At 40.2% G+C, this 26,889-nt stretch overlaps 2 long non-coding RNA genes and 1 other non-coding gene across 4 annotated transcripts in view; all 3 read right to left on the bottom strand.

The window, feature by feature from the left end:
• Positions 1-1,364: 1,364 nt before the first annotated feature.
• Positions 1,365-26,889, bottom strand: part of LOC119481956 — a 30,521-nt gene continuing 4,996 nt past the window's right edge. The window contains exons 3-4 of one of the 2 annotated variants that reach the window (XR_005205327.1): positions 6,914-7,085; positions 1,365-2,288 (exon numbers count right to left, since the gene is read on the bottom strand). This is a non-coding gene — a long non-coding RNA (uncharacterized LOC119481956). The remainder of the gene's footprint in view (positions 2,289-6,913; positions 7,086-26,889) is intronic. The other variant, XR_005205326.1, reaches the window with a different exon arrangement.
• On the bottom strand, positions 8,626-20,461 carry LOC119481955. The gene is made up of 3 exons (XR_005205325.1): positions 20,122-20,461; positions 13,048-13,055; positions 8,626-8,637 (listed from the first exon to the last, which is right to left on the bottom strand). It is a non-coding gene; the product is annotated as an uncharacterized LOC119481955 (long non-coding RNA).
• Positions 24,706-24,779, bottom strand: trnan-guu. The gene has a single exon. It is a non-coding gene; the product is annotated as a tRNA-Asn (tRNA).

Genomic DNA, 26,889 nt, shown 5'->3' on the forward strand with positions numbered 1-26,889 from the left:
GAAAAAATAAATAAATATTTCCATATATACACTGTTTGTTAATCGCATTGAACCTAGTGGTAATGTAAAGTGTTATGTAAAAACAAAACTGCAGTTTTCAAATAATATTCCCTCAAAATATTTCACATCAAAGTTTCTGAGAAATTTGAGTTAGTAGCTTATTATCAAGTTAGACGACATAATTGCGTATCACGATATCTCGATATATAATTTAATCACGATTTAATTCCATTTAAAGATGATAAATTGTCATACTAAATTATTGCCCAGCCCTAGTACCAAAATCACAAAGTAAACATTTTAAAGGTCTTATTGATAATATTTTTATGTAGATGAATATTTCTTGAACATAATACATCCACAGAGCTTTTAGAAAAGTGCAGAATAAAAGTATGGCTGTTCTTGAAAAAAATGATTATGATTGTGAATTGATCATTTTTAAAATTTTGGTGTGTCCAAAATGAATGTTTTGTTTATCTGAGTGGAAGATATCTGACGTTCAGTTCCCACTTCTAACAAGGCTTGTGAGCCAATAGTATAACGACGTTGGTATCACGTGGTATCTCTGGGTCGTCAGTTAGTGTGGAGAAAAACAGATAAATGGCTGAGATTGACGGTAAGTGCCTGGCAACAACTTGTTGTGAAGTAAATGCAATGGAACGAGGGAGGGAGAATACGACATCTAGTGGCTGAATGTTATCAATAGCAACTTTAAGTAAAAGAACATAAGAATTTTAGTCCAGTAGTTCTCAACTTGGGGGTCATGAGATAAATCTGAGAGATTGTGAAATGATTAATGAGGCAGGAAGGAAGAAAAAACTAATTTCTGACCCACAAATTTGTATTAATTTTTGGGCATTTCTCTAATCTTTGCTTTTTTGGTGAAATATTTGAAAAAGCTGCTTTTTTTGTAAGGGCTCACAAGCAAAAATGATTGACAACCACTGGTTAGATCGTGAACAATGCATTGTATTTTAGAAGTGTTTATGAGTGTTTTTTATGTGAAATCTTAATATGAAAAGTAACCTAATATAATGATTAATTTCCTTATCGATTAATCTGCTGATTATATAATCTAGATCAATAGGTTAATTGTTTTGTCTATAAAATGTCAGAAAATAGTGAAAAATGTCCATTCCAGTTTCTCAAAGTCCAAGGTGATGTCTTTAAATATTTCATGTTGTCGGTCCAAAACCCAAAGATATTCAGTTTAATATGAGAAAACAGAGGAATCTCCATATTTGAGAGGCTGAAAACAGCATTTTCTGTCATTTTTGCATGAAAATTGACTTTAACGATCAATCAATTATCAAAATATTTTGCGATTATTTTTCTGTCTATTGACTGAACGATTATTGGACTACTAAGTACAATAATTCCCTCTGATATGTAGTGGACTATACGTATAAAGCAGCAGAAAATAGAAATACAAGTAGTAGTAATAGAAGTACTTCAAAATTGTACTTAAGTAAAATAAATGACAATTACTGAATTTAACATCCTGCTTTCTGAATGATTCATATAAATTACTTATTCATTGCTTTAAAAAAAAACAACATAAAATTCTGCCTGAGCTGCAAATTAAACCAGATGAACCTTAGCTGACCTGCACCGTCTCCACCCGTAAAGGAAAGACTTTCATGCTCTCTCCACAAGATGGGGACCTTGTGTCAGCGTAGAGACGACTCTCTGAGCACCAAAGTAAGTGTTGAAAGTCACTGATGACAAGGAGTTGATGGTGAAAGTGTAGTGAAGCTAGTCAAATGTTTTTTTTTCTTTTTTTAGCCGTGGTTTTACAATTTTCTGTGTAAATGGCTACTTTTAAAAGGAAAAGAGTACACAAAGCCTGACGAGCAGGCCTGTGCTCCATCTTGACTGGAGGCATTTCAGGAGAACCAAACCGTCTCGCAATTATAACCCCGGGGAGCCTCCCGCACGCTGAGAGGACTCCTGCTTTGACAAGTAAATTATGACTCTTGATGAGAGGAGTACGGCTTTCTCAGAATGCAATTTTTGACAGCCAGGAAAAATGCGAGTGGATACGTACAACAACTTCCATCATCCGCAGTAGAGCCAGATGCAACAGCCAAAAACACTCGTGTGCAATCATCGGGCTAATAATTATGGAGTGTGAGTGCTGGTCTGTATCTAACATGGCAGCAATGTTTTTTTAATCTGTCCATTCAATGCGAGCTGCCTTTAGAGGCGAGATGAGAAGGTGTTGTGTCAAACTGGATCCCCTGCTTTCTTTGATCATCCCTGCAGGGTGGGACTGTTTTTCAAAGCGTCTGGGGAGAAATTAAGAAAAAAAAAAAAAAAAAAAGTTGTCAAATTGCAGACATCATTTTCACACATTTTAGCATAATGTTTTAAACATATCCAACACAAGCCATAATATGTCATAAGCGACACCCTTTTTCATTTCTAAATCCTCAGACGTACCGTCACATAGCTCATTTAGTATCACAACGCTTGATTTATTGATTATAAGCTTGGATTGATTACAGAGTGCTTGATGGGTTTTCTGCAAAAATTCAAAGACATTAATTATTGGTGGTTTGTAGTTTAAAATGTTTTAGGCTGTTTGAAGTTTTAACCTCGTCAACGCTGCAAGACAAAAAAACTTTTGAGTACATCATTAGAAATGCAATGTTGCGCAGCCGAACATTGATAAATAGGTAGACGGGTTGATACCCAGGCTTGATATAGGCGTACAATATTGAGCAAAGACAGCTTTATTCTAAATTGTAGAGGGGAGTACGATGTTATCAGAAATATCAAATATCCTCCATTTCCCAAAATGTCAAACTGTTGCTTTCAAAGCATGCATTAGCCATTCAGGATATAGTATATTTATACCATACCATTAATACATGGTGTCCTAATGTTTGTTGTTGGAACAAGAAGTTACAGGTTATGTTGATGTTTTTTTTTTAAGCATATAAAACCACATTCCTTAACCATGGCTGAATGAACTGATGAGTTTATTAACACCGAGGTCAGACAGGTTTAGGCACGAGGATTTAACAAGTATAAGTATGCAAAACGTGTTTTTTTATGTGAACTTTGATCCCAACAGCCATCACGCTCTTTCTTCTTTCCATTCAAGGCCATTCAGGAAACAAAAATCACCGCTATATCTGCAAGTTCAAAGGTGAATCCTTGCTCCATATCAGCGAACGGTGAGTGATGAAACCACTCTTGAGCACTCATTTTGGTTTTAGCTGGCATTAGTTCAGATTAAGGCAACATGGTAACCCTAATTTATCTTTATTTGGAGCCTTTTAAGGTCCTGATTGAGGCTTTTTGGGAAATATGGATGAGGCCACATTTACATGCTCTACAATAGACAGGAACAGCGCAGTCAATCATGTCTACAAATGTTTGAAACAAAATTACTGGGCTGCGTTAAAACAGAAGTTAATGGTTGGACTGATTTCTATTAAGGTCTGTGCACTCTCATTTGAATAATGGTGCTTCCAACAATGTTTTTTCTTTTCAGTACTTGACCCAGGAGGGAAATAAATGTGATTCCGTTTAAACACCTCCATTAATATTCAAGTGGCTTTAATACTCAAGGTTTATTTCTGACTCACCGTAATTAGCATGGCAGTCTGGTGCTGGTTTATGATAAATCATGTTCTGATTGTGTGTTTGGATGTTGGTGGAAAAGACTATGGGTCTCATTACAATACAAAAAAGCATAGCTATTGTGAGGAGAGAATACCTAGAAGTCAGTATTTTGAAAGACAAAAATGATTTTGTCATCAAATACATCATTTTCAGTTTCAGGATGACTCATTGTAACACAAAATCAGATTTTCTCGCATGTGAGTGTGTTTCAATCAAAGCGTAGCTTGCTTTGAATGAAACTGTTCATTCTTATCACTGCGTTGGTTTAATTTTTAAATTGTTTTTCTTTTATGGCTATTGACAAAAGACAAGCTGCTCTCTCAATTTTGTTTTAGACTGTGTAAATTCCTTTGTTACCACTTTCTAATACAGCATAATTTCAGCCTCTAAAAATTGCGTTCCCATACAACTAAACTACATTTTCAATTACGTTTGGAGGGTTTTTTGTCACAGATTACGTGTGTCTTTGACGTATCATAAATACGTTTGTAATGATAGTCCGCGGAAAGCCATAGCAAGTGACGTAGCACAACGAGCGACGCGCAGAGCAGGTGACGTAGTATATCGAGTTAATGAATGAATTCAAAGTTACGTTGCATATTAAGGAGTATAACAAGCAAGAAAATCCACTACGGGTGGATGGGAGGGTCAAACAAACACAGGACTTTCCTCCACTAGGAAGTTGTACGTGTCCCGTGTCAAACTAAAAGTCAACGTTCACTTAAGTAGTTATTATAAGCCAAACCATCCATCCATTATCTGTAACCGCTTATCCTATTCAAGGGTTGGAGACGATCCCAGCTGACATTGGGTGAAGGCAGTTCGCCAGACTATCGCAGGGCTGACACATAAAGACAGACAACCATTCACGCTCACATTCACACCTAAAGGTAATTTAGAGTCAACAAGTAACCTAACCTGCATGTCTTTGGACTGTGGGAGGAAGCCGGAGAACCCAGAGAAAACCCACGCTGACACGCGGAGAACATGCAAACTCCACACAGTAGTTTTGTTGCCTAAACCTAATGAAGTAGTGTTGTTGCATTTTTTGTTTTGTTTTGTTAACTATGTGCTTAAAATGGTTTAAAACTGCCAACCAAAAGACGACTACTCTTTCTCTGTCCTAGTACCCAGACTGTGGAACAATCTCCCCACTTAAGTTAGATCTGAGTCCGTTGACTATCTCAAAATACGTCTAAAACCCTTTTCTTTAAGTTGGCTTTCAATCAGGTTCTATAAGTCCAACGGTTGATGTGTGTGATAACTTGTTGGAATATAAGTTTTCGGTGTTTTTAAGTGCATTGCGTCGTATGTATTTTTGATTAGTATTCAATCTTGCATGCGCTCTGCGCTTGTGTTTTTTGTACTGAGGTTATTGTAAAGCACTTTGTAACATGTGTTTAAAAATGTGCTATATAAAAGTTTTATTTACTCTCTTACGGTGACCGGTAATTAATGTCTTTATTAATGGTTAATAAGTAATTTACTTCAGCTTTATAGATCAGTTATAAGACATTAATAGGAAACAACGTTTGGGCTGCCAGGCAGTGGAAAATCCCTCTCCTGCATGACACTCACTTTGTCGTTTTTAGCTCTTTAACTCGGCAGGAAGTCCCCTTAAATGGACTAATTCGACCACTTTATAGGTTCACGTTAATAAATGGATATTGGTTCAGATGTGCTCAAACAGTCCATTTGAGGAGACTTCCTGATGAGTTTGGGACATTAACTTTAATAATTCCTTTTCCTGCAGACGTCACCGCTCATGAAATAGCAGGCAAAGGCCGAAGTGGCGTCCGGTGTGGTGGACAGGTAGGCATTTGCATGATCGTGGCTGTAAAGGTCAATGCTGGTCCCTCGAGGGCGAGGATTTATATTCAACCTGATGGACCATGAGGAGTTCCAGATCTGCCCCCACCCCGACCACCTCCCAGGGGGCACGTTTAGATAACGTTAGCCTTTCAGAATTTGATAGCCCGCCCTGACCAGTTACATAAACCACCCATGGTCCCACACAGGCCCTCTGGAATCTGTACCCAAAATAGTTTTAGCGAAAAGGGAGGGCCACAAAAGCACACAGTGTTCCTGTTGGGGTAAAGAGGTGGCCAGATGTCTGCGAGAACACACGCTTCACCTTCGGCTGATCTCGAAAGAAGCCTGAACTGTTGATGTGTGAAATCAGGTTTTTAAATAACTAAGCGTTGAATGTTTTCAAGAAAATTAGGAACAAATACTTGATTTTGGCATTTTTGTGCTTCGCTGTGTGTTCTACTTTCTCGCCTCCCCCTGCCCACTCCTTTCCCGAAGAGGGAGGGGAGAGAGAGAGAGCGAGGAAGAGGAGACGATGCTGCAGATGATGAATCCCCCTCTGGACTGCATCCTTTCCGGCTGAGTGCGTCCAGTGGGCCAGAGCCAGGTCCTGGAATCTAGCTAATGAGACACACCCCCCCGAGGGCCCCGTGGCGTCCTATTGGCTGAGAGGCTGGCGGCGGCCGAGGCGATTGGCTCATCTAGTCTTGTTCAAGCAGCTGTCAGAGCGTGTCGCAAATCAAAACTCGCAGTGTTCTTATCCAGCATGGCACACAGTAAAGAAGCTAAATGAGCGGAGTGAAATGTATACTCAAAGTTACGTTTGCTAAAAGAACAATGATGACGAAGGATTTTTTACATTTTCAAAATACATAGTGTGTCTTAAGCAATTTCATACAGCACATTTAACTCTGTATCTACAGCAGGTTTACTGTATTTGATCTTCCCTCTTATGACTGAATAAGTTACGATGCCTCCGCAGTGAATCATTTTTCAGGGATGTAATTCATTCTTTTTTCAAGGACCCATTGAACTGAAACACACCAAGACATCCTCCAGATATGACGGCTTACTTCCACTCGATGAGAAAAAAAAAAATAATGCATATAGATTTTATTTATTCAGTGCGATATCTGAGGAGGGCCTTTGACAATGAAAGCGACATGTCGTGTATCTTGCAGCATGAATTAAAGATTGTATTTTTTACCGTGAGCAAAAGGCAGAACCTCTCATCTGGAATGTCCTACAAATATTTTTAGTTGCACTTCTTTGACCGGGATAAACTGGCCTAAACGCAATCTGGACATTTGGTGCACAGAGGTGTTGATGTTGAAAAATATATATACATAATAGGTGAATTATATTTTTTCAGTATTTCAACCGAAGGAGAATTAGACCAAGAGATGCAAGGCAAGTTCAAGACATTAGAAAAAGTACTGCAGTCCAGCAAAGGATGTGAGAAAAGTCAGACCTGCTGCCTTTTCACCCCATCTTTGACATTTTGCTCCTCCGTCTCAGTGGCCTCCTCGGAGCTGTGAGGCGAGTTCAGCTGCAGGTCAGGACGCAAGAGGAAGGGGATGATGAGCATTTCTGGTTAGTAGTGAGCGTCCTCTGATCAGCTCATGGTGGCAGATGCCTGAAGGCTGAAGAAAAAAAAGAGAGCAGCGGGAGGAGGAAGAGGCTAGTATGACTACAACCAAGAGTAACGAGGAAATTGACGATGTGGGATAGAAATAGGGATGCACAATTAATTGAATAGTAATCGCGATCACGATTTGGGTTTCCCACAATTAAATGAACATGATCGACTGCGATGTATAAATGCTATAATGTTATAATTAACTTTGATGAAAACACACTGCGAAAGGGTTAAAGTTGTAAGACGAAAACACGGACAACTTCCAAGCCTTAAAGTTCTGGTCCAATTTTATTTTGCTTCTAGGAGATGCATTGTGAATAAGGACCAGTCTTATTTTGATGCAAAGATTTTTACATTAGCAGAAATTTAGCCTAACATGGAAGAGAAAGCAGTGCTCTGTTTATTTGCATGTGAAAGTGCAATAAAAATATTTTATCCCTAAAATCAATGAATAATCGGGATCGAAATAATCGTGATTATCATTTTGGCCGTAATCACGCAGCCCTAGATAGAAAGCATGGATGGATAATAAGACAGCTTGTCCCGGGGCACAGACATGTAAAATTCCTCCCACCCCTCCTGCATAGGAGCAAGACACCCAGACTGAAAGAGACACAAAATGACTACGAACGACATGGCTGTGGCGTTTGTAGTCATTTTGTGTCTCTTTGCAGCTGCTAAAGCCTGTTCAATAATCCATCCATGGGAGAAAGGGATAAAAGAGTACAGATCGGAGATCAGCTGAGAGAGACAGAAAGCTGCTGTGTATTTTAATCCACACCGTCACAGCAACATGTCTTTGAGTGCATCGAGCAGAACACACTCGCATCTATGACCACTCCTGTCAGCTCCTCTCTTCTTCCTCCTCCTCCCACGTTGTTTCATAGTTTGTCAATTTGCATCACTTCACGCTCTCCGTTTGCTTTGCCCCCCTTTAATTGTCCGGCGTCGGCTCCGTCCTCATTTGGACAGTCATAGAGTCAGTGCGTACCATCCTATTCGCCTAATTAATCAAAGCCGGATCACGTAATAACAGATGTGATATTGTCTGAATGCCCAGCAGCGGGGGTCAAAAGTTCACAGAGGATGAGCGCTCTCTAGTGGTGAACACGCTGTCCCATCTGTACAGCTTGTACTCTATGCTGCGTATTGCTCGTTATTTAATACATGCAGATGTATAACACTGTAGAGATGCACGCATGCCTGAATGTACACCCTTGGGCGACGTTTATTTTTCTGTATTTGCATCGTGCCTTGATGTTTTGTCCATGTATGTTGTCTTTTTTACGTCGTCTCATACGGTGTACAGACACAGAAGTACACACACACACACACACACACAGTCAGCCCGCAGCAGATACTTGAATGGCCCGTTCACCTTATCTAAGCTGCATTATATAATACTGGGAAAAAATATTTGTACGACAGACTAGCAGGGAATTACATGACTGTGCAAACTTATGAAACACTCACGCAACCTGACACACATTCTCTCTCTCTCTCTCTTATGTCAACTGCGCCAACAGAACCTCATCTAAACTCCTTACTTTCTTAATCTCTTGATAAAAAAGAACAATTCCTGTCATGTTTTAGTACAAAATATCCAAGTTCATGCAGGATAGATAGATTAACCTCATGTAGAATATTCTATCGGGATAAAATTCAATGGCCGTGCGGGCCGCACCTTTGGGTGGAAAAAGCTAATTCACAGAGCCGTCTGGCACCTTTTAACACCTTGAACACGTTTTTCTTTCACCTTTCCTCTGGGATTATATGGAAGGAGCGGTTATTCCATTTCAGGTTTATCTCGATTACCCTCATGAAAGTTTGATGGGCCGGCAGAGAGCGGGATTCACAGCTCTGGGTGGAGGTGAGGAGCAGATTAAAGATTAATAGTGTGAGTATAATGAAGTCAATCTTGGAAGGACTATTTTTCTTCTACTTAGATCAAGAGTGTTTGCACGCTGGCTGCAGAAATAAACAAAATAACCAGAACACCATGTGATATTGGACTTTAGAGCTGGATTGGGAGCATTTTAGCTGTAATAGAGGCGTTTCATACTAGTGTGTACAAGTTCTTAAAATAAAATATGGCAACTAATAGAAATTAAAGGGCCAAGTCACTGGTTCTTAACTTGTAGAGAAGAAGGAAGGAAAGAAGCACAGAAGAAAAGAAGGAACGAAAGAAGGAAGTATGGAAGGAAGGGAATAAGGGAGGAAAGAAGGAAAGGAGGAAAGGAAGAGGGAAGGATGGGAGGTGAGAAGGAATGCACGAAGGAATTATGAAAGGAAAGAAGGAACGGAGGTAAGGAAGAAAGACCGAAGTATGTAAGGAAAAAAGGAAGGAAGGAAGGGTATAAAGGAGGAAAGAAGGACAGGAAGAAAGAAGGAAGGGCTGAAAGGAGGAACGAACAAAGGAATTACGGAAGGAAAGAATAAAAGAACGAAGTAGGTAAGGAAAAAACAAAGAAAGAAAGGGAATAAGGAAGGAAAGAAGGTAAGGAGGAAAGGGAGAATGAAGGAAAGGAAGAAAGAAGGAACAAACAAACAAAAAACAAACGAAAAAATTATGGAAGAAGTACGTAAGGAAAACATAAAGAAAGGGAATAAGGGAGGAAAGAAGGAAAAAATTAATTAAGTATGGAAAGAAAGAAGGAAGGAACAAAGGAAAGAAGGAAGGGAGGAAGGAAAGAAAGTGATCATGTGAAAAGATCTGCTAGTTTGATGAGATGCTTTGACTATTTTCCAATAAAAATCAACTCGTTTCAGGAATTGTACGAGTTTCTTTTCTCTTGATTCTAGTCCAGCAACCTGCTTTATTCTGTCTTGTTTCATACTACTGACACATTTCTAGAAAATTCTTGAAACAAGTTGATCTGGTATTGGAAACATGTTGAAATAATCTTTCTTGCTGGACAACTATATATGATTTACACGGTGGAGATTTTTTACAGAGCATGACCAGTACCAAACTAACTGCATGATGCACAATCACAAGTTGACCGTCACGGATAACGTCAATGGACTCTACTCGCAAGAAAGATAAATTACAGCGCTGCCCTACCACCTCTGTGCCACAAGGACTCACAACCTGAATCGCAACCTTCGAAACATGATCTGATTAGTTGTTTGTCATCATTTGATCCCACATCAACACCGGGTCATATCTGCAGAGCCAAAGAACGCCTTCAGGTCAGATGATTTCTCTGCGTGGTCGTAATACAGTATGGAGCCATTTTTCCTTCTTTTCCTCGTTTCGTTGCTACAGTCCGAGATCATCAGGCCTCAATACGCACTGCCAGAATACAGTGGAGCATCTTCCATGGCCTCAACGGACACCAGACCTCACCCACATCTTGGAAAAAGCAACAGATACTGTGACCGTTTTTTGTGAGTGTGCGAGTTAAAATTTCACATGGTCGCATTCATACGAGTGCATGATGATCGTTATCATTGGTGCCCCCGCCGGCACTTGGTGCCCTTCGCACAGTGTGTGATGTGCTTGTACGTAGCGGTGCACAGTGCATGATTTTCTTTATTCCTCAAAGACCAGCAGGCTTTTTTCCTAGAAGAAAGGTCTAATGTTCAACTACACACAGTTCATGTCTTGATTTACAGCATACCAAGTAGGATTGAGGTTGTTCTGGGGGCAAAACAGTGACCTTAGTCCTTATCAGGGACTTACTGTTAGTTTATTGTTAGTTTCTATTACTCTTTTGATCCTCTAATTACTTGGTAAAAAACACAATATGCATGACTCACTTTGTATTCGACAAATCACTTTAAACCCTCACTTGATTTGACCTAAAGAAATGCACGGGTTGAGGTGCTTTGGCCTGATGTTGGTTTTGTTCAGCACTCAAATGAATTCACACTGTGTATATTTTCATAGAGTTCTACAATGACCTTTACGTGACTTTCACAAAAAAACATTGCATTAAGTTTGTGTTATTTTCTACTTTTTAAATACAATTTAGTTTAATTTGATCGCACCAAACATTTTTGATTCAATGCCGCTTTTTTTCAAATAAACACCATCTCATTTTTAATAACTCTTTCTTCCCATTTGGATCTGTACACAGGACAAGGCCACTGTCAGGAGGGCAAGAAAAGTCATGTTTAACACGACTAGTAAGGTGACCTTGTGATAAAAGAAGCAATCCTGTAATGGCGATATCACTGCTTCAATATTTGCAGCAGTTTGTGTCTTTTATCGTGTTGCTCCACTACATGAGCTGAAAGAATTTCAAAACAAATCCCTGAACCACCAAGTTTAAATTGAAAGGTACCTGGCCTGCTGAGGTTAATGGGAGGTTGTTTACCTCCAACCACATGAATGCAGCTTTCAAAACTAACATTTTAGCAACTCACTTCAGCTTAGTTTAATTTCCGTCATTTGAATTTTATACAGCCAATTAAATGGGTACAAAGTAGAGACAGAAATCTCTCCATCAGTTGTATACAGTAGTGCTACAGTATCTCCCTTTAAGGTACATTTTGAACGGATAAAAAATGTGTATTTAATTTGTGATTAATCGCGATTAACTATGGACAATCATGCGATTAATTGCAATTAAATATTTCAAATAATTGACAGCCCTAATTATTATTAATAAATTGAATAAAATTTTAAAAAACATGCTTGGTACCGAGGATAAAATGCTACATGACAGAATACAATGCTGCAAAAACAGCGACATGAATGCTCAACAACAAAAGTCGGTCAAGTATGTCTTTGTGTATGTACAGTAAAGCCTGCAGCCTGCATGTAGTAGCCTGTAGGAAAGCATGCAGTAGTAGGCCCGTGAGGTTGCTGTAGCATTGCTGTGACTCACATTACGCCAGAAGCCATCAATGCATATGTGCATCCTAGTCTGTCAAATTAGGTCTACAGTTGGTTTAGCTGCGTGTGTGAGTCACATATAGCAGATTAGGCCATTTGATTCATATGCAAGCCAAAGCTGCAGAATATTCTTTTCAATATACTTTTAATTTACATTTATCAATCTCTGTCTGGAGTGAGATTTGTCTTGGTTGTAGAACCTGTTGCTTATAAAAGATACTGCCTATGTCATCACATTTATATACAGAGGAGGTAAAGACGCAGATTATACTGTATAGATTCATCATAAGTATGTGTGCTGCTGCTGCTGCTGCAAAGCCCCAGAGCCTGTGAGCGAAGTAAATCGTTCAACCTCTGCAAGTAAGTAGGCCCACATCATAAAAAATGCATACAGTGGCATATGGTGTGCCAAGCTGCGTTAGAGGCAATGTAGCTACAGCCCATACACTCATAAATCCATATCCATAACTGCAAGTTCTATTTTTTTAAAGGCCGAGGTCAACAGTTCACATCCCATCACACAGGAGAAAACCCCTCAACATCTGCTTCTGTTGCCACGGCAACTGGCTGCTGCTGCCACCACTGTGGCCTGACAGATGTGGAGAGAAGGAAGGAGAGAGAGAGAGAGAGAGAGAGAGAGAGAGTGAGAGTTTTTTATATGACTGCAGGTGTATTTGAATGCGTTTTGACGCATACAGAAGAGCATGGACGCCCGCTTTTCAGGATCGCTGCAGGTCTCGGTCCTCAATCCTCTCACACACCTCGACTATTACAAGTGTTTTTCCAACACATCGGTACACATCTTATTCACCTGTTCCTGAGGGACAGAGGTGTGCAGCACAGTACATGTAGAGTAGTCGTATATATACCAAAGTAATGTATTAAATGAATTTGTTGTACTGCGTTCTAGCATACTATAGATACTGATACTAATACCAAAGTATATTGCTCAGAAGTGAAAGTTAATTATACGTTTAATTGCAACGCCAGCAAATCCCCCATTTTGGACTGTAATCGAGTCGACTACCATAATGACGCCAGTTAAACGTCCGCCTACAAAGGGCCGTACAAAAGTAAAACAAAATAATTTCTATTCTTTTATCAAATATTTAATGTTTCTAACAAAATGTCCTGTGTTGAACAATACAAATATTATAAATATGCATACTATTATAACTATTTACTTACTTACTTAGTAACTTACTAAACTTTTTTGCTTTGCCGCTTCCCAGAGGAGCATAAAGTGAGCGATGGACATAAATAGAAATTTAACTAAATCCAGCACACAGATTTTGAGAGCAATCTCAAACTTTTTCATGTCAGAGACCTCCAAAATCGATGTCCAATAGACCACAGATCATGGATGTATAAGAAGTTGTGTCCTGTGCTTTTCCCCTGCGTGTTAGTAAATATCCTACAACTACATTAAACTCTGTTTATGTCGTGATACTAGCTCTACTAGCTACTGGCCGATAGCCGGTTGTTTGTTAACAGAGACGTTAATACATCTACCACAGGAACAGGCTTACAGCATACAGCCCATGGGTGTATTATAAGATAATTAAAGTGATGAATTACAGCCAATATATCCATTATTACAGCCGCATACAGCTAGCAGGAAGCTGGCAGAACAGGCAGCATTAATGAAAAAAAAGAAACTCATAGTGTAACATACTAAGAGATTCATGTAGCTAGTGTGTAGCTCATCTGTGCATGCAGAAGGAACATGTAGTAAACTTGTGGGCCTTTAGCATGACGCAGTAAGTGTAGTTGTTCCATCAATTTTAAATGCAACTTCAAAGTGTATTTTTTTATTTCAACATCCCTGACCTCCATTCAAACCTTGCACACCAGTGACATCTGAGAATATATAACATAAATATATTTACTCAGTCGTGAACTTCATGCGATCTCCAGTAATTATGTTTGTATTCTGCCTCCACACGTGTTAACCTCCGTTTAACCGCTTCACTGTGAAGCACACACTCACCTTCTGGCTGCTTTAAAGGGACACACACACACACACACACACACACACACACACACACACACACACACACACACACACACACACACACACACTAATGCAGCCGAAAGGGCTACTGTTGTGTATGCGCCACTGGAAAGCCAATGTAATTAACAAATAACCACTGGACATGAAATTTTAAAAGTACTATAGACACAACTCTGCTATAGGCCTCATGTGACTATTGCAGAAAAAGTGACCTCTGGCTTTTTTCTTAAACAGAGCAGCACACGTAACATGATGATGTGGAGGATCTGAATTTGTTTTCAATATTTAGTTTCATTCATGTTTTATTTTATCCTCTGCTGAATCTCTTCTCCTCTCGACTTGTTTGAAAAGAAATATTAGCATATCTCCACTGGCAAACAAATTGAGCTATTACACAAATTAATACTTAAATTAGCTGTATGGAGTTGTTGTTTTTTTCTTCCCCTCACAAACTGCGTTCAAATCTAAAATTAATTTCCCTAAATCTGTTTTCAAATTAACAAGAGGGTTAATGCGGGGCTATTAGAAAAATATTTTTCTCACCATCACATTAATTTAATTTCATGTTTAATCGTACGCACCGGAGATTGGAATAATAACAATAATAATGATGGTGATAAAAAAAAAAAAAAAGGCACCAATTAGCGTGCTCATCTGTGGTTCTGATTGTGTGATGAATTATTCATGAAATCAGAGTTAACAAGAAGGAGGATGAAGGGATCAGCTTGCCCACTGAGGAGGGATTGCTATAAAGACAGGAGTCACTGCTGCCTTTTCTTCAACGACACACAGTCAGTCTGCTGCTGCTTGGTGGATACAACTGCACAGATCAGGTACTTTTTACTCTTAAAAATACAGTAATTTATACTGATACTATTACAATTATGCATATTTTTATTTATTTGAAAAATTACATTTAAAAAAAATAGCAAATGTTTTCTACATATGACGATTTATAGTGCTATTATTACATTTATATATATCAAAATGACATCTTGAAAAATACATTACATTTACTGCTTTTACCCATTTGCTTTGAAAGAAATTGTAGAAAAGATTAGTCAAATGCATATATTTCATTGCATGCTACAATATGTTAATATTTTATTAATTGCTAAAAAATTTAAACCTTTTTAGAGGCTATTTAATCAAGTGGAATTTCAAAGAGGATTGCTTTATATTTCCCTGTACACGACGAAGAATGAGAAAATTAAAAGATTTTTTAAAAAACGGCATTCATTATTTCTACTCTTCATTCATCATACAGAAAAACTTAGAAATTATAAACAAGTCCCTCAACATGGGGAGATCCTCCCAGACAACAACAGACTCTAGGACCCGGCAGCCCCAGCGTGGCCGGGTCCCTGTGCGCAGTGCATTCACAGTTCACAGGCATCTCGACCTAAATGCGATGTGACGGGAGAACCTTTACTGAAACAAACGGGAATATAGTATCAGGGAAGGCTGACCGAGCTGTGAACCGGGGCCCTAACACAGAGCAAATTAACATCAGCAAAAATAGCTCTGCGTTTTTCAGATCGCTTATGTGGCAGCAAATGCATCAAGCGCTGTCAGGTCGTTTTAGCCCGCAGATGTCTCACATGTGAGGGGGCTCCTTTTCGGCCCGGGCATCGTCCTCGAACTCTGACCACCGGGCTGGACGGGCTCCTGAGGTGCTGCTGTTTTGTGTCCTGCGGGCAAACATCCCTGGGTCTGAGCTTTCAGCCCCACTATATCCATGAGATCTCTTTCGTGATGTCCTAGGCTGAGCTGAGTAGTCTAATGATGCCACTCTGCCTAGCCAGCTGAACACACAGATGGGAGAGAGCTGCCTTCTATGAATGCAGTTTGATTTTAAGGCCACTAAAGGGTCCCCTGCATCCCTGCTCTTGTGCAGCAGCTATGAATTCTGGGTATGCAAGGTCGACTTCTCAAACCCATGACAGTGATGTACAGCTGTCGTGTCAAAGCTTCTGCTTCTGACTTACCGGCAGTCCATCAAAGAGCACCAGTGTGGACCGGTTTAGGTCAGATGCCAGAGGAGAAGACAAAGCTTGATGAGGGTTACGTCGAGACTAAAGGCCTTTGCACACCAAGTCTGTATTTTTTTGTCCGAAATATTTTACCAAGTTGCTGGTGTATGATTTATTATTTTAATAATAAATACAAATTAAATTAGTATAAACACAAATTTGTATTTATTTGTTACATTTTGTTTTACAAATTTAAGAAAATAATGTTTAAGTCAAGCCTGATGTTACTTTACACATAAAAGAATGATCCCAGTCACTTTCACACAGTGAGGCATACAGCTTATTAATTAAACACTGGTATCGGATCGGTAGACGGTATCGGACGATACCCAAAGCCCAGGTATCAGTATCAGTATCGGGATTTAAAAAGTCGGATCTGTGCATCTCTACAAACGTCATAATCCAAAATGGCAAGATAAACTATTAACTTCAGCTCTCAGCACAAAGCACTTTAGCATAAAGAAATAAAAGAATACAGAGAAGCAAAATTAAAAGATGGATTGTGACAGGTGATTGCAGAAGAGCTTGGAATCGGGGACGGTTGCAAAACAAAGGATGTAAGAAAAATTACTAGTGATTGTGCTCTAGACAGCTAAATGATAGCTTCTTGCTAATGTCATTCATTCATTAGCCCCGTTTGGGACTAGCACTATCCATTGTTGTCTTGTACTGCAAATTTTCGCAACAAATGGAATAATACAACACATCAGACTCAGTGTTCAAGGTTTTCTGTGCTTTTATCAGATGACAGATTCAAAAAATACGGCTTTGGTGTGCAAAGACCTTAAGACCAGTGCAAATTGAGTCTTATTCAATATCAAAATAGTCAATAACCAGTGTGTGTACAATGATCAATGGGGAGTTTGTAAGCATCTATCTGACTGTATATTACTACACCCACACACAAATCTGAAAGACAAATTCCTTTAACACTCTGGATTCAAGAGTCAAACAATCTTGCCAAAGTCCAGTTTCAGTTTCAGACATGCAGTTGAATAAGTAGAAGGTCGGGGAATCAGATAAAAAGAAGAACTGTTATGACTGAAACTGGAGTTGATTAAGCCAATTGTAGGGTAGTATTGCAGAACGGGCAAAAAATAACAAGCAGTGGATGAATGAAACAGGGTAATTGAAATAAGTGTAAAAATAGGGAAAGACACACCTGCAGGGGAGGAAATGGACAGACAGAGGTGAGAGATAGTCCGCCCCCCCCCTTCCCTTCGCTGCTTCACAGCCCATTAGGTCAGAGCAGAGCAGGGAGCGCCGCTCTTAGGCTGGCGGTGTAATATTGGCGAGGACACGGCTGAAGGAAGGCCCGCAGAGGTTTTTAAAAGCCTGCGTTGGCTGTATGGGTGAGGTGAGATGTCATTTCCTCTCACTGCCTGAGAGCACCATCGCAGTGATATAAAAGCATGCAGCTGCTGACGGGCAGCAACTCGACGAGGAAGGTACTAACATCTGTATGGATTATCCGAATGTTCTAAAGCAATCATGTCTTTTCGTTTGCGATAAATAACAACAGCTTTAGCACTAAAGATTGGTGGTTTTCCTGTGACCCCTAAGACGAAAAACAATGTCTACTTGTGACCCATCGTTTTTTTCTTCCACTTGTTTTATCTGAATCATTTTTAGAGGCCTGAACATGTAAAATGATCCAATAATTCACAAGTGAAAAAGCAAAAATTAGGGGAACTTCTTAAGAAATAAATATAATTTTGTGAAGAATAAATGTTTTTTCACTGCTTTCCTAGCACTATGACTTTCAAGGATTGGTAATTATACGTATACAAACATGTAACATATATATTGACAGATTAAACTCTCGTATTTTTGGTTATTGTGGTTATTTTTGAAAACTACGCCCCGTTGGAAAATAATTATCCAGATGCATTTACTCAAACCAATTATCAAAATAGTTGGCGATTAATTTAACAGTTGACAACTAATCGATTAATCGTTGCAGCTCTACCTTTAAGTGCAATTTACAGCAGCTAAAAATGTGTTTGCCGAGTTGCAGTGGTTCAACTTCTCCCCTTGCAGCAGTGAATTGTACAGGTGTGTTAGTCCTCCGTAACATCACTGTTGGGTGTGTTTCACGGGTGCAACAGAGCACAGTTCTGACCACACCCAGTACACGCATACTTAAAGTTACTCTTTACATTTTCAGTCACAAAAGGTTCTACTTGCGCATTAGAGATAGAGAACAAGTAGGGGTGGCAATCACCAGAGGCCCCACGAAACAATATTACTGCGTCACAATACGATTTTATTACGATTTTGAACATCTAGCAGCTTTAAGACTGAGCCTGCTACAACCTCTGAAAGAAGATTGTTAAAATGTTAATTGTTTATATAATAAAAGGTCGATACTTGACGTCTGTGTATCGATGCACAAAATATTGCGATACTATGCTGTATCGACTTTTTCCCCTACCCCTACTAACAAATAAACAGCTTTACAAACACAAGTCCTTTTTCTTCACCTGAAGGAAACTCCACATTATCCTCCATGACTCACATAATGACCTTGTACTATACATACTGTTTGTGTGGAAGTACATTACAGTATATGTCTACTTCCATGTTGTCATGCAGTATGTCAACCTCACCTTTCCTGTATGTGTTCACAGCTGCATCTGTGGAGGTGTTTCCCTCTGTATATTCATGCAGATGCTGTACATTTCTTCTACCTCTACTGTACCTCTGCATGTCTCCAGGGGAATTTTAGATTATTTTATACAACTTCGAACCACTGGTGTTTGAGATGAACAGAGAACAATGGTACCCTTTAACACCCTCTCTTTGTCCTTAGCCTCTCAGTATCCTTTCAAATCTGTTCTCTTCTCTGCACATTAGCATTATCAGAGGTGAGAGGACACCTGGGAACCAGATGAGCCAGACACCGGTCCGGGGTGTGACTTAATCCTGATTTCTCATGCCCAGGCTTCTTTTCACACTTTGATCACAATTGTGAAGGGCGACCCCGGGTCAAGCATGTGGAAGATACCCTCGCCCGACTCGGAGAGGCAACACTGAGCATGCTCACGACCTGGCTATACGGGTCATATCTCCCTCCCTGAGGGTGTGCAGACACGTGATAACGCACATGAAGGCCTACACACTTTAACGCCAACACTTGATGAAGACGGGCAGATGTGAACGCATGAAGGCGCACATGTATCGCATCCACACATTTTCAAATTAGATTATCATATAAGGGAGTGCTTATAACACACAAACACACCTAGTGATACAAAGTATATCTGACAGAGTATCTGAGCCATATGGCCTAACACCATATGTTGCAGCTGATGTCAACGTATACAGTACATGTGTGACAAAAGAGAAACACACGACTGTGTTAAAAAAAACACATCTGCCGTTGTCACATGAGCTGTAAGAGCATAACGCACACAGCACAGTAGGTGTCTGCATGCAGACTGGACTGCAAATGTAGGGAGAGCCCCAAACATGCCAGACGGGATCAGAATCCGCTGCTCTGTGCCCTGCTGCCGCCGCGACCCCGGGTAAGAGGAGCTGGACAGGAAGGGTGGCAGACCTTAGTGTCGGCACGGTGGGGGGGATGCCAGGGGAGGTGAGGATCACACACACAGAGCCGACAGAGACACACACACACACACACACACACACACACACACACTCACAGACTTGTATGTACGTGGGCGGAAATAACAAATGAAACTGGTTCTTCTTACTGCATCTGAGTCGCTGTCACCGCTCTCAAACGCCTTGTTTCTAGCAGCAGCAGGCAGCTGTTTACAGCAACAACAACAAAAAAACACTACACTACCTGCCCAGCACCAAACAGCAGACAATGTTAGCGAAGCTAGCTGGTGAACATAGTGAAGTATTCAGCTGCTATAGAGCAGGATATTTCCCTCAGGAGTAGGTGGAGACCAAAACAGAGCTAAAAGGAGAGTGGAAATTGGACTTGATTCATCAGGTTGCCAGAAACACGACTGTAAATAAATGATAATGTTGCTCTGTGTCTGCTGGATGTGTAAAATAACAACACAATTGCCATATCTACTTTATAAGGTGAAAATTTGTCAGTGTTGGAAGTATAGCTTGTTTCCCCTGCAGTTAATGCAGCTTTAAAGCCTTTTTCCCGCTGGACAAAAAAAAACACTAAAGCTGGGGACACACCAAGCTGACGTCAAAGAACTAGAGGCGACGAAGGCCATCAGTTGCGCCGCCTCACGTCGCCTTTGTTTTGGCCGACTAGCTGCACTCGAACACACCGCAAAGACTACAGCTGACGGCCAGTTAGCACGTATACGTTCTGCGCCTGCTTGAGATGAAATAACTCTCCCTACCAGCAGGTGGCGGTAGTCTGTATTCGTCATTCAAAAAGTGAAACCGGGAGACCGAGGAATGCGAATATACAAGCCGTTGTTATGATACCTACATGAAACAAAGCAGCGTATGTCGACCATTTTCACACCACTCTCACTCACCACTTAGCTCCATTCCAGATGGCCATGTCGCTGTGAAAATATCCGTGTGTTGGAATGATCAGATGAGATGAAGATGAAAAATGAGAAGAGCCTCCTGTGTTTTCCTCTTTATTTTACTCTTTGACTTGCTTTCCTCACGTCCGTTTCTCTTCTCGTACACTGATTTGTTTAAGCCGATCAGCCAATCAGAGTGATTTTTCTCAAAGACGGGCTCCGCCACCAATTCAACATCCTGAATCGGCCGAAAAACATCCAACACAGGCAGACTAGAGGACACACCGAAAAAACTAGGCCGACGGACGCTCACCGACGGCCCCAAACTGTCCGACAGCCGACCATCGGCTTGGTGTGTCAGGGCCTTAACACCCACTAACATCTGTGGGAAAGGTTACAATCAGCATTCATTCCTGGGACAAATGACTCCACAATTGTCACAGGTAGTCATCGGCAGTGATGGAAACATGACACCCGGGTAGACACGCTAATTTTTGCTGCGTGATACTATGTGGCGCGCATTGAAGTGAATATATAATAAATAAAATCAAAAGAGATTTGGACAATTATTATACTTTATTAACCAATTAATATGCTCTCCTCAAAGCCACCAGACTCCATTGACAGAAACAGTAATTTTACCTCGCTTATCTTCGTAAAACACACTTCATTCTAACTCGACAGAAACAAAGTAAAACTCATCAAAGCCGTCTTTGTTAGTCTTTCCACTGTTCCAACAATCACCAACTCTGTTCTGAGAGTTTGAAAGAGACTGAATAAGTAACAGATATAAAAGTAACCGTAACCTTTTCACTGTTTACTAACCCTGCTTCCGGTGCCAGCTGGCATGTCCGTGATGTCGAAAGTACCACAGCAGGATAAAATAACAGAAAGGCCAGTGCAACGACACGGCATACTCGCAATGGGAAAACAGTTTATCGCATATTTTAGCAGGATTTCCTGTGTTTAAATAAATAAAAATTTGGTGGAAAACACTATAAACATATTGCATCTAATTGGGTCTTGCATCAGAAATGTACAAAACATCTGTATTTAAAACTAAAAGTCCTATTCAGGTGTATATTTGGCAAAACAGACATTGTGGCATCACATTGACAAACAGCTACAATGGAGTTTGATTGCAGAAATATTTTTAGTGCTCCATCAAAAGGTTTTTGGTGTTGCCACTTCCAAATAAAAAAAGAGTGAAAATATTTTTAATCACCAGAAAACATCAGCAATCACAAATAAACCTTTCAGCTGCAGCAAATTGAGTCAAACTGAGCACTGACGGCTCTCTATTTATCCCCAGCACAGGGACACTGGTTTGATGATTTGAATTTTTTCATGCTTTACAATTTTTGGGTACTTCATTCAGTTTTCTTTTTAAAACGGGAGAACTTTGTTTGAACTTTGTGTCCTTCTTGTTTTGCAGCACGAAAACAGCATTTTAACGTCAACACTGGTGGTTTTTACATCTGCTGAAAGGGGAACTCTTCTCCAACCTCTTTAACTTATGAACCCTTTTCATAATCAACTTGATAATGTCAAAACAATAGATATGAATTAATTATCACTGTTATTCAATAATGTGTTCTGATTTACATGTGAATTGTGACATATTAAGTCTTCGGGGTTAAGTTTAGGTCTATTTCAGTTTCAGTTGAGCTTGATAAAACACTCACAGCATCATATCCAGCATCAATAATACAGCGATCAACATGGCGTACACAGGCTATGAGGCTACATCCTTTTAGTCGTGTCGGTCCAAATGGATCTCAATGTTTCGGCATGTAGCTGCCATGCTGCTGAATTATTTAAGGTGGTAATTAGGCGAGTGTGGCTGCTGTTCGTCTCCGGAGAGCAAAGTAACGGTCAGAGCATTGTTCGTTTTTTTTTTTATCCTCCCCCACCACTCCCCTCCCTTTGCTTATTGTGTTTATTTTGGCCTAATTCCAGCTTCATAAAAGGAGCAAAATACGAGCACTTAAATTGAATAGATGAAAAACCCCAGGCAAAAAGAAGCTTTACACTGTGCGTGGGCCCGTGTGTCTTTCACTTCCTGTCGTATCATGTTTGTCTAGGCAAGAGTGTGTACACATTATAAAGTGGCCGACTGTCCCGAAGCTGTTGTGGTATCGCTGTCCCGATGGCATTTGCATTTTTACGTCATGTTATCTCTACCAACACCACATTTTATGGATATAATCAGGATGCGTGTCACGAGAACAATGGGTTTTGTGGAGCGTTGCCCCGCTGATGAACCAGATGAGCCAATGCTCCGTGACCTGGATAGAAGAAGGGAGGTCGCCATATTAGAAAGGGTCGCGGTGTCAGCGGCAAACACACAATTGTGTTAAGGGAAGCAATCACACACATATGCAACGCATATAAGACAAACTGCTCGCACATGCAGAGTGAACTTGCTATAGCGTGTGTCACGGTGGTTGCGTTTCAGTTCGTTTTCTTAAAGCTTTACGTTCATGTGCAGGTTAGTAGTGCAAAGAGGTGATCGCTGCCGCTGTTCGAGTGCTATCTCCTGACGGAAAAAGATCGGATACAGTGTAAATTTGACCTTGTTAATGGTGTTGCAAAGCCGAGAGGTTGATCTTCGCAGCTTTACACACAAGCAGAGTGCGAGTTCACACAGCAGCTGAACCAGTAAACGCGGCGGTCACGGCAAAGTCCGGGAGGTTCATGTGGGGGAAGAAGGAAAAGACGTTCTTTTCTTATGAATGCCGCAGTACTGAATCTATATATACTGCTATACACTTACGAATAAAGGCAAAAATGCCCAGAAAATACAACAAAAAAAAACATAGTGTCTGATGACTTTCAGCCTCCTTTTGATGATATTACCCTGGTTGTAAATATGGAAAGTGTTCTTATCATCTTGCAACAAGGTTTTTGGGTATCCGAGTCTGGATTTGATGTTTTATTTTAAAACCTGGGTTCCACTTTCTAATTAAAGGTTTATAAGTTATAACTAATGACTTTATTATTGTCAGTAAATCGTGTACTAATGCTTTATAGTTCAGTTATAAATCTGGCAGTTTGACATCTGTTTATCTTCTTCCAGCTTTGTCTTTTTAGTTCTTTTGTTCATCACTCCAATGGACCACTTGACCTATGACCTTCTGGAAAATTGCTTTAGAGCATCTGGTCCAAGATCCGTTTATTAACAAATTATTAAAATTTCCAATTTAAGACTTGATGGATTGATGTAAAAAACACTTTGTTGTTAACATGATGACTTATAACGTTTGCTGTTGGCTTCATAGAAATTGAGAAACCTGTGATCTGTGAAGTAACTTGTCCAAAACCTCTTACTAGAATGTGGTACCGAATAGCGAATATCACTTTTATTTTATATTTTATCATATTTTATATAGAAGAGGTTGGCTCAAGGCACTGTTTTGCAAGTCAAAAGTAAGTCTCAAGTCTTTGTACTCAAGTCCCAAGTCCTAAACTTTGAGTTTTGAGTCCTAAACAATTCATAATGCGCTCTTCACCAAATGTAATGCCAACAACAAAGTAATAATTTACGTTTTTAAAGAAGAAGAAGAAGAAGAAGAAGAAGAAGAAATTAATTAATTAATTAATTAAATAAATGCTTTTTACATGTTTTATTTATTTGTTAAAGTGAAGTCATTAATCACTGGTGTTTAAGTCCAAGTCGAGTTGCAAGTCTGACTTGCGTCGAAGTCATGTGACTGAAGTCCAAATCTGGCTGATAGTATTTATGTACTTTAAGCTGAATTGTGCAAAAAGTGCCATCGTACAGCTGATGGTCCATACTCTATAGTGCTGCTGCAGCTATTTTACAGAACAGCTGTGCTTGAAAATTCTTAAATGTTGTAGTTCTCTATAAATCAGATCGCTTATGGATGCATCTCTGAAGTTAGCAGTGTTAATTTATGTATAGTTTTCTCTTCTTAAATGTTTTTAGTTCTTAGTCCGTTTACTGTCCTGAATTTCATGAATTAACAGCTATATAACCGCCAACGCTGCTTTCTAAATTTATATATAGTCATCAGTTTATTTAATTGTTGTATGGAGAAAGTGGAGACTGACATGAACTTTTTTAAGTTTAAGTTTTGACTTTGACTCTTGAAATCGTGGACATAATGCTCCTGATGATGTTTCTCATTCATTCTGTCACAGTCAATCGTTTACTCTTGCTCCTGGTTTCTTTAACCTTTACCCCTGATCACAGAAACCAGTTTACTCATTTACATGATGTTACATAAGCACAAAAGCTGCGTCCCTGGGTGGGCTTGAACCACCAACCTTTCGGTTAACAGCCGAACGCGCTAACCAATTGCGCCACAGAGACTGCTCTGTCCTGACAAGGAGGTATGCAGACTGGATATTCAAGCCCCACCTACCAGCATTTGCTATTTATGTCTAGGAAGTAGTGGAAAATGATCATTCAGAAACTGGGTTCACTCACTTGTTCACTAAACTAATCCTCATTTTACGTAGCTTTAGTCTTGTTTTCGTTGTGAAAAATAGGTCCCCAAAGAATAGGTTTCCTCATTAGTGATACCAAAATTCTGACTTTGATACGATACCCTTTCTAAATATCTCGATACCGATACTGAAAAGATACCACGGCAAAAACCTAAAACATCAGGAAAAGTAATGGAACTTTGAAAAAAAAAAAATTAATTCAAAATGTTAAAATGTATTAATTAAAATGTAATGGTATAAATAAATCGTCGCACATCCGCGCAACTCACAGCGCGTATTAAAAACACTGTCATTCTTAAAGTATCGATACTAATAAAATGGGGTAACGTACCTTTTTAACAGCGGGGATATTGTGATACCTTTCTAGTATCAGTTTACCGTTACTACTATTCCTCATAGGTTTCGAAATTAACTCTGGAAGCTAGTGTGAGTTTGATCTCAAGTTCTCTTAAGAGGCCGGACTAATTTATAGGATTCATTCTTTAGCCCTGGAGGTAGTTATGTAGTATGTCAAGTTAAAATAGTTCCTTTTTCCAGGAGCTGGTAAGCAAGTAACTAGCACTTTCACTTGTAATAAGAGCAGCTCCACCACATTTAATCCAAAACATCTGTTAAAGATTAGAGGACGAATTACAGTAAAGGGGCGCTTGATGTTAAGAGTACAGCCGATAGCAGGAAGATGTGACAACCAACAGATGGACTAAATCCCCCTTAAGGTTTGAGGAGAGTCGTGTTGCCTTCTTGAGAGTAATTACAACCTGAAACTAAATAAAACAGGACTGGTCTGCCATAAGATAGTTTGAGCTTTACTATCTCCTCCCATGCGTAGTCAAACAATACACACACATAATGTATCTTTTCCTTTTCTTTTCTTTCCCCTCGCTGACCTTTAAGGCCTCCCTCTCTCATTTTCTCACTATCTCAGTCCTTTCGTCTTTCTCTCCTTCCCTCTGGTCGTTTCTGCTGAACTGTGAGGATTGAAGGATGTGGAAATAAAAAGCTTAGGATCATGGGAAGGTGTGATGGCGGTAAGTCTGTCGGGACCTCGGGGATGAAAGAGCTCGGGAAAGGAAAGGAGAGGTAAAAAAACAAAAAGGATTTCCTTTCCTCTCTCAACGATGATTGAAGGAGTAACACCTTCAATCAGCGCTGAGAGAATCTAGATGTCCGGTGGCAGCAGTGGCTCAGCTGTTGGGTCATCGACAGGTGCAAAAAAGATGTGCTTTCTGCCCACGTATGTGACTTACGGATTAATCTGATCACGGAAGCATTCGTCATGTTGCGTGCTCCAGGTGCTACAACTGCACCTCCTCTCGTTTGACACTTTAATTCACACGTGGCACAAAAAAACGTCTTTTAGACGGGGATCTCTACTCGCAATTCATTTATCTCACTGTCATCTGATCTGATCATACCCGTCAGTGGCAGAACCCAGCTTCTTCTTCTTCTTCTTCTTCTTCTCCTTCATCTTCTAACCCCCCCGCCCATCCATCACCTCAATCCTCACCCTAAACACGCCCTGGTACAGCACAGCGCAGCCTGTGTGCAGCGATACTGAGGGAGGTCGCCGTGCGGTCACTGCGCAAAGCCTGGTCGCATTGTGACTCGGAGCTGCAGAATGTGCCATGGTGCATTAGCGCGCTGCCGCCTGGCTGAGCATGAGGCACACAGAGAGAGAGAGAGAGAGAGAGGATAAGAGAAAAAGGAAAAGAGATAAGAGGAGGAGCTAAGGGATGGAGTAAAATGTGAAAGGATGGGGAAGCAGAAGAGGGAGGAGGATAAGAGGAAAGAGGAGGAGGAAAGTGAGGGCATCAGCGCACTTACACAAGCAGAGTTCAGAAGCCCCAGGGGCACAGGGTCTCTGTAAGGTGGCTCATCAAATATGGAGGCATATCAAGGTTGTGTGTTCGCTCTGGTATCTTCTCCTCTCTCTCTCTTTTCAACAGCCTCACTTCTTAACTCTTTTCTCTTCT

This window comes from Sebastes umbrosus, chromosome 22 (genome assembly GCF_015220745.1).
Source record: "Sebastes umbrosus isolate fSebUmb1 chromosome 22, fSebUmb1.pri, whole genome shotgun sequence".
In the NCBI taxonomy this organism is placed as follows: Eukaryota; Metazoa; Chordata; class Actinopteri; order Perciformes; family Sebastidae; genus Sebastes; species Sebastes umbrosus.